At 42.9% G+C, this 9,398-nt stretch overlaps 1 pseudogene; it reads left to right on the forward strand.

Annotated features, from left to right (window-relative positions):
* Nucleotides 1-8,391: 8,391 nt before the first annotated feature.
* On the forward strand, nt 8,392-8,903 carry LOC113838822 (annotated as a pseudogene).
* The last annotated feature ends 495 nt before the right edge of the window (nt 8,904-9,398 follow it).

Genomic DNA, 9,398 nt, shown 5'->3' on the forward strand with positions numbered 1-9,398 from the left:
CACCCCACTCTTCCATTCCGCCGACCGACCCAAGAACTAGGTGAGTGAGTCTCTGCCCTGTCCCAACACCCGCCCAAAACATCACTCACTCCGGACACCCCCACCCCTCCACCCCAACCTGCACCTGCAGGCTTGGAGTAGACACGCCCAGGCAGTGAGGAGCTCCCTGCTCCCTGAATCTGCTAGCACCCCACTCTTCCATTCCGCCAACCAACCCAGGAACTAGTGCGGAGACTACCAGGAGAGTCAAGACCATCCAGAGTTGTGGACATTGAATTTCTGGCCCCCATACACCACTGGGTCACAAGAGGAGATAGAGACACCACACCTGCACCCACTAAAAGAAGACATGGGAAGAAGACAGAATAAGATTTCACTCAACAACAGAAAGACCAATATGACACCACCAGAATCTAGGGAGTCCACTCCAGCAAGTTCGGAAAAGCCCAACAAAGAACATGAAGATGAGATGGACCTCAAAAATTATTTCACCAAGATGATAGAGACCTTTAAAGAGGAAAAAAGAAAACCCCTTAAAGAAATAAAAGAAAAAGCAAACAAAAAAATAAACCAAATGGAGGACAAGACAAACCAAAAAAATTCAAGAAATAAACAAATCTCTTAAAGAATCTAAAGAAACCCAAGAAAAAACATTCAAACAAGTGAAGGAAGCTCTTGAAACAATTCAAAGCATGAAAGCTGAAATAGACACAATAAAGAAAACACACAATGAAACCATGCTGAAAATTGAAAGGCTAGATCAACAATTGGGAACTAAATATATGAGTATAACCAATAGAATTCAAGAGATGGAAGAGAGACTCTCAGCTACTGAAGACTCGCTAGAGGATATACATTCATCAACCCAAGAAAACCTCAAGTCCAACAAATCCCTAACACAAAATATTCAGGAAATATGGGACACCGTAAAAAGGCCAAACCTAAGAATAATAGGTGTAGAAGTAGGTGAAGAAACACTGCTCAAAGGTACAGAAAACATATCCAACAATATCATAGAAGAAAACTTCCCCAACCTACAGAAGGATATGCCTATGAAAGTACCAGAAGCTTACAGGACACCAAACAGACTGGACCACAAAAAAGAAGTCCCCTCGACCCATAATAATCAAAACACCAAATCTACAGAATAAAGAGAAAATATTAAGAGGAGCAAAGGAAAAAGGCCAAGTAACATATAAAGGCAAACCAATCATAATCACACCCGATTTATCAATGGAAACTCTGAAAGCCAGAAGGACTTGGATAGATACCTTATAAGCACTAAGGGAGCATGTATGTCAACCCAGACTACTGTATCCAGCAAAACTTTCAATCACTGTAGATAGAGAAAAGAAGATATTGCACGACAAAAACAGATTTAAACAATACATATCCACAAATCCAGCACTACAGAACGTTCTGTAAGGAAAACTCCAACCCAACCAATATAACTACACTCACAAAAAAACTGGCAATAGATAATCTAATTTTACCAAACACAAAAAGAAACAGGAAGCCAAAATCCACACGCAATGACACCACCAACAATAAATCCAAAACAAAGAAGAACCAATGAACAATGGACATTAATATCCCTAAATGTCAATGGTCTTAACTTACCCATAAAAAGATATAAGCTAACAGAATGGATACGAAGACAGAATCCATCCTTCTGCTGTTTACAAGAAACACACCTCAATTTCAAAGACAGGCGATACCTCAGAATAAAAGGATGGGAAAAATTTTTCCAATCACATGGGCTCAAGAAAAAAGCTAGTGTAACAATCCTAATATCTAACAAATTAGACTTTAAACTGAAAGCAATCAAAAGAGATTAAGAAGGGCATTTCATACTCATGACAGTAAATGTCCATCAAGATGAAATCTCAATCCTGATCATCTATGCCCCTAATACGAAAGCACCCACATTTGTAAAAGAAACATTACTAAAGGTCAACCCACACATTAAACCACACACACTTATAGTAGGAGACTTCAACACCCCCCCTTACACCTCTAGACAGGACCACTAGAGAGAAACTTAACAAAGAAACAAAGGATCTGACAGAAGTTATGACTCAACTGGGTTTAACAGATATCTATAGAACATTCCATCCAAACACAAAAGAATATACCTTCTTCTCAGAGTCACATGGAACCTTCTCAAAAATTGACCACATATTTGGGCACAAAGCAAATCTGCACAGTTACAAAAGAATTGAAATAACCCCCTGTATCTTATCAGACCACCATACATTAAAGCTAGAATTCAACATCAATATGAATTGCAGAAAACCTACATTTTAGTGGAAAATGAATAACACCCAAATGCACCATTCCTGGCTTGAGGAAGAAATTAAAGACTTCCTAGAATTTAATGTGAATGTAGACACAACATACCCAAACTTATGGGACACTCTGAAAGCAGTGCTAAGAGGGAAGTTCATAGCACTAAGTGCCCACATGAAGAAACTGGAGGAAAGTCACATTAGAGAATTGACAGAACAACAAAAAGCTTTAGAGCAAAAAGAAGCAAACACACCAAGGATGAGTAGATGCCAGGAAATAACCTGAGAGCCGAAATCAACAAAGTAGAAACTAGGAAAACAGTACAAAGAATCAATGAAACAAAGAGTTGGTTCTTTGAGAAGATTAATAAGATAGACAAACCTCTGGCCAAACTAACCAAAAGGCAGAGAGAGAGCATGCTAATTAACAAAATCAGAAATGAAAAGGGGGATATAACAACGGACACAGAGGAAATCAAGAAAATCTTCAGGTCATACTTTGAAAACCTGTACTCCACAAAATTGGAAAATCTAAAGGAAATGGACAGCTTTCTGGATAAATATCACTTACCAAAATTAAATCAAGATCAGATAAACAATTTGAATCGACCTATAACCCCTAATGAATTGGAAGCAGTCATCAAAAACCTCCCAACCAAAAAAAAAAAAGCCCAGGGCCAGATGGCTTCACTGCAGAATTCTACCAGAAATTCAAACAAGAGCTAGTTGCAGTATTCCTCAAAGAACGTGGTCAAAACAACTCTGAGATACCACCTCACACCTGTCAGAATGGTTAAAATCAAAATTGCCAATGACAATCTATGCAGCAGAGGATGTGGAGAAAAAGGAACACTCCTCCATTGCTGATGGGAGTTCGAATTTGTAAGACCACTCTGGAAATCAGTATGGCACTTGCTCAGAAAAATGGGAATCAGGCTACCTCAAGAACCAGCCATTCCTCTCTTGGGTATATACCCAAATAGTGCATGTTCATACAACAAGGACATATGTTCAACCATGTTCATAGCAGCATTGCTTGTAATAGCCAGAATCTGGAAGCAACCTAGATGCCTCTCAACTGAAAAATGGATTGAGAAAATGTGGTACATTTATACAATGGATTACTCAGCAGAAAAAAGCAATGGAATCTTCAAATTCTCACACAAATGGATGGAACTAGAAGAAACCATCCTGAGTGAGGTAACCCAGTCACAAAAAGACAAACATGGTGTGTACTCACTAATATATGAATTTTAGAAATAGAGCAAAGGATTACCAGCCTATAATCCTCTTTCTCAAAGAAACTAGGAAACATGAAGAACTCTAAGGTATAAATTCCCCAGGAATGGAAGTGGCATGAACTCCTGAACTAATTGGGAGCATGAGGGTAGGGGGAAAGAATCTGCAACAATAAGAGCAAGAGAAGAGTAGTAAAGGAGAGGAAATGGAGGGGCAGAAATATTGAGTTGGGGGAAGAATAGAGGAAAGAGAGCAGAATGAGAGATACCATATCAGATGGAGCCACTATAGGTCCGAGAAGAGATCTGGAACCAGGGAGATCTCCAGAGACCTACGAGAATGACATGATCTGACAATCCAGGCAATGGTGGAGAGGATAACCTAAAAGCCCTTCCCCTAAAATGAGATTGATGACTTCTCTTTATAGCATCCTAGAGCCCTCACCCAGTGGCTGATGGAAGCAGAGACAGACATCCACAGATATAACACTGAGCCGAAATCAGGAATTTAGTTGAAGAGAGGGAGGAATGAAGACGAAGGAGCCTGTATCAGGTTGGAGAAACCCACAGGAACAGTTGGCCTGAATGAGGGAGAGAACATCGACCCCAGATGCTGTCGGGGAGGCCAGTACAAGACCTATCCAGACCCCTGAACTTGGATGTCAATAAGGAGGCCTCTGCACTCCAGGGAGCCTCTGGTGGTGGATTAGTAATTTTCCCCAGTATAAGAAGGGACTTGAGAGCCCATCCCACGTGAATGGTTACACTCTGGGCCTCGACACATGGGGAAGGGCCCAAGACCAGTACAGGAAGATTTGGTGGACTTTGCAGAGCCCCTGTTGAGGGCCCTACCCTGCCTGGGGAGAGGTGGGTGGATGTGGTGAGGGGTGGGCTGAGTGTGCGGGAAGAGGAATGGTGGTGAGGGGAGGGAGATGGGGAAGGGACTTGAAATAAGCTTGTTCCCTAACTAGAACTAATAAATAAATTTCAAAAAAACATTAATTCTATCAGCATATTTTTAAGACACATGGTTTAGTAGATTAATGTATCTGTTACATCCTCAGGGAGAATGGAAATAAACTCATTGCCACACTCTGAAGTGGCCCAGTCCTGAAGGCAATGGAAAAAGGGAGGATGGAAAGAGAACTTTCTTCTCTTTAAGTTTTTATTTGTGTACATGCCAACCACTGTATCCCCTTCCTCCTTTCCTCCCGTTCTCTCCCCACCTCCTTTCTACTGACCCCCATCAGCTCCTCAGAAAAGGTAAGGCTTCCCATGAAGAGTTTCCAAAGCCTGGCATACCAAGTTGAGGTTGGAACAATCTCTTCCCTCGTACATCAATGCTGAGTATAGTATTCCACCATAGAGAATGGGTTTCAAAATCAGCTCATGCACCAGATTCTGGTTCCACTGTCAGAGGTCCCACAAAGAGACCGAGTTATACAACTGTCACCCACATGCAGAGCGGGCTTAGTTTGGTCCCATTCAGGCTTCTTGGCAGTGGGTCTAGAATCCATGTGTTGACTAGACTGGGTCGGCTGTCTTTGTGGTGGTTTCCCTATCATGATCTTGAATCCCTTTGGTAATATGATCAGTTCTCTCTTTCTTCAACTGGACCCCCGGAGCCCAGTGTTTGGCTGTGGATCTTTGCATGTGCTTCCATCAGTTAATGGATGAAGGCTCTGTGATGACAGAGTGCTCATCCATCTGGTTTCAGGGGAAGGTCAGTCGAGGCACTCGCTGCACTATTGCTAGGAGTATTAGCTGGGATCATCCTTATAGATTCCTTGGAGTTTCCCTGGCACCAGGTTTCTCCCTAACCCATGATGGTCCCCTCTATCAAGATATCTCTTTCATTGCTAAGAGTCCTATTCTTCCTCAGTAATGAGATGCTGGAGATGACACGCTTTTCTTTTTCTGCTTCTGAGCTGCAGGAAGCTCAAGCCTATAGCTTCTCCATACCCTTGAACTCATGATGAAGAGTAAGAACCAAGCGATTTAGGCAGAAAAAGGGTAACAGGAAGGAAGATGAATTAATCAAGAAAGATAAGCAAGACATGCATGCCTTTAATGCCCGCACTGAGGAGGAAGAAGCTTGGGATGGATCTTTGTTAGTTTTTGTAAAATCTGGTCTTAAAAAAAAAAAAAGTAAAGAAAAGGAAGCCCTCTCCCCCTGCCCAGGCGCCATTACTATGACATCAGAGTGGTTGTCCAATCATTGGGCTATGGAACATATTGCAATTTACATAAGACTGCTAATTGGTTGAAGGGCCTAAGCCACCTGTGCTCCCAAGATGACGTTTGTGTACAGACAGTTGCCAAAGACTTTGCACTGGCGGTTGGACCTTAGGCAGTTGAGCTCCCTACTCCCGGTCCTCTGCTGTCCTTAAAAAGAGTTAATATGATAGACAACCAGGAGATTGGATCCGGATTATAGAACTAATTCAGACTAGAGACTTATGGGATCGTACCCAGTCCAGTTTTGCAGAAAAAAAAAAAAACAGAAAATCTGGGAATTCACTTTTTCTCTGAAGATAAAGCCAGAAGATTGCTTCAATGACTTCCAGAAAGAAAAGGCCTCATGTTGGTGAGCAGCATGTGGTTGAAGGTGATGACTTTGTGAAGCTGATACCAAGTAAGAGGCGTGTCATAAAGGGGACAAATACCTCCTAAGGACAGAATTCAGCCGTGACTACAAGTCTTCAGTCACCTATTCCAAGAAGACCTCGGGGCCGTCCAGCCACAAAAGGTCCCTCAGTGGAGAGAGGTCGCTCGGATGAGACAACCTGCACAGTAGAGAAAATCCCTCCACTGAGAAGGATGGTGTGGCAGAGAAAAGATACATTGTTACGAAGTACTATGTTTTGTTTAAGACACCCTTGGGTGAGATGCTTCAGCTACACTACAGCAATTGCAAAGAAGAAGAAATTTCTGCCACAGGGAAAAGAACCTCTGCAAAAAAAAAATCAGTCCAAGAAGCAACTCTCTGGGAAGACGCATCCCGTTTGTGAGAAATGTTGCTCATTCGACAAGCATCGCTCATCTGAGAAAGATATTCCTGCACAGAGAGGTTGCCTTAACAAGAAAAAATGGCTTACAGAAAGCGGTCATTCTAAGAGGAAGGTGGTTTGGCTGAGAGAGATTCCTATAGCGAGAGAGGCCGCCCTGTTGAGAGAAGTCAACATGCAAAGAAAGGTCTTTCTACTAAGAAGAAGCAATTTCCTTGAAAAGTTACTTGGATGGGAGAGGACCCTCTATGGAAAACCAGCACCCTCAAGAGAAAGACAGCCCAGCCAAGAAACTTAGCTGTACAGAGAGAGATGGCCAGATAGAGGGAGACCATTCTGTGAAGAGAGGACTCTCCACAGAGAAAGATAATCCTGTAGGGAGAGGTCGGCCTGACAAACAAAGTCACCTAGCAGAGAAGGAATACTCAGCAAGCAAGAGTCGATCTGCAGGGAGAGATCACCACTTCAAAAGCCGGGGTGCAGAGAAGGTTCGCTCAGTTGACTTGGTTAACTGGGCAACGAGCAGAAGTTTGGCAGGTGAAGATAGCCCTACAAGCAGAGGCAGCCGCATCCAAAGCTGCCTTATAGTGGAGGGTCTCTCTGTGGACAGGGGTAAGACTGCAAAGAAAAGACCTTCCAAAGCGAAACATCACCCCACAGGGAGAGCTCGGCCTGAGAAGAAAAGCTGCCCTGGAGAAGAGAGTTGCTCAGTTGAAAGAGTCAACTTGGCAAGGAGCATACCCTTTGCAGGTGAAGATACCTCTGCAGGGAGAGATTGCTACCTCAGAAGCAGCCCTGCAGAGGAGGGTCGCTTGTTGGAAAGGGGTTACACCATGGAGAAAAAACCTTCCACAGGGAAAGAACACCCGACATGGAGAAGTCGCCCCCAGAAGAAAATCAGCCCTGCAGAGGCGGGTCAGTCAGCAGATAGCAGACCCTCTTGCAGGGGAAAATCACCTCACAGGAAGAGGCAGGCTTCTAAAGAAAGGCCACAGTGCAGAGAAACATCTACCTGAGGAGAGAAGTTGCTCTCTCAAAAAGAGTCGCCCTGCAGAGAAAGGCCCATCTTCCAAGAGAATCTACTGGGGAGAGGGGCCACCCTTCTAAGAAAAAGAGACAGCACTCCGCCACGAAAATGAGCACATAGAAGAAATTTAGTTCTGTGGAGAGTGTTGATTTTCACGACAGCTACACTGACGAGGAAAGTAACACAGGACAAAATGCGGGCTCTATGGAGAAAGGTCATCTCTCCACGGAGAAAGGCTTTCATGTAAAGAAACCATCTTCAGGATTCATGCCTACCGTGACAGTGCCAGAGCACATGAAGAATACTGCAGAAGAGGAAAGTAACACAGGCCAAAATGCGGGCTCTGTGGAGAAAGGTCATCACACCATGGAGCAAGGCTTTCATGTAGAGAAACCTTCAGGATTCATGCCTACATTGCCAGTGCCAGAGCACATGAAGATTACTCCAGAAGAAGAAAGTAACACAGTCCAAAACGTGGGCTCTGTGGAGAAAGGTCATCACTCCATGGAGCAAGGCTTTCATATAGAGAAATCTTCAGGATCCATGCCTACGGTGCCAGTGCCAGAGAACTTGAAGAATACTTCAGAAGAGGAAAGTAACACAGAAGAGAATGGGTGCCCTGTGGAGGAAGGTCATCACTCCATGAAGCAAGGCATTCATGTAGAGAAACATTCTTCAGGATCTATGCCTACGGTGCCAGTACCAGAGCACACGAAGAATGCTCCAGAAAGCAGAATTGGTAGTAATACCAGCTAAGTAGCCAAGGTCCTCATCAGAATGTGGTTGGGGCTGTCACCACTGGTCAGCATATGCAGGCAGTGAATCTGAGAATGGGAGTTGAAGTGAAGTTGCCTCAACAACTAAAAGGATGCGTTGTTGAGGACTGGGACTTGGTAAACAAGCAGAAGCAGTTATTCCAACTCCCCGCTGAGAAGAATGTATATCACATTCTTGAAAACTATGTGACTTTCTTGAAGTTACAGAGAAAGTCTGATAATTTGGAATATTCAGTTGATGAACTTGTATATGGAGTTAGAGAGTATTTCACCAAGATGCTGAGCATTCAGGTGCTCTGTCAGTTTGAAAAACCCCAGTATGCCGAAATCCTCCTTGCTTACCCAGATATTCCGATGTCTCAGATTTACGGGGCTCCACACCTCCTGTGATTATTTGTGAACATGGGACTGCTTTGGCCCATTCGTCACTTAATATGCAAAGTCTTATGTAAGTGTCCTGCTATATGCACGGTTTCCTTAATTACCTAGCAGAGAAGTCCACTTCTCTGTTTGGTGCGAGCAATTACAAAATGGCTTCTGTTGCATATTGCTTCAAAGCCCTCTGAGGGTCTGCAGACCACTCTGTTATGACCTAGAACAGTAAACATTTCTATCTTTGCTGCTTTCATTGTGTATTTGATGTTCTTGAAAACTATCCAGGTACAAGAGGGCTTAATATTTCAGGTTGCTTATGGTTCTGATCAGATATAAAAAATATTAAATATTCAAAACAAATAAATGTTCACTAAAAACTTGTGTTGCTTATTTGACAATATTGCTCAAGTGATGGTGCTTCTATCACTTCCACATCATGAGTTTTTACTAGGTGTTCATATTGCATGATAAAATGGCCTTGGTTCTAGGGTCAATGGATCAGCATAACGGATACATGTCATATACATATTGCACATAATTAAAAATATAAAATCTTTTCAAAATGTAAAAATCATTGAATACACAGCTAAGCAGTTCCTGGTTGATTCATTGGTTTGAGCAGAGAAAGAAGCAGAAAAAGGTGGAGGGATTGAGGAGAAGGAAGATGAAGAGTATAGTGATAAAGG

The sequence above is a fragment of the Cricetulus griseus genome, unplaced genomic scaffold, assembly GCF_003668045.3.
Source record: "Cricetulus griseus strain 17A/GY unplaced genomic scaffold, alternate assembly CriGri-PICRH-1.0 unplaced_scaffold_6, whole genome shotgun sequence".
Lineage (NCBI taxonomy): Eukaryota > Metazoa > Chordata > Mammalia > Rodentia > Cricetidae > Cricetulus > Cricetulus griseus.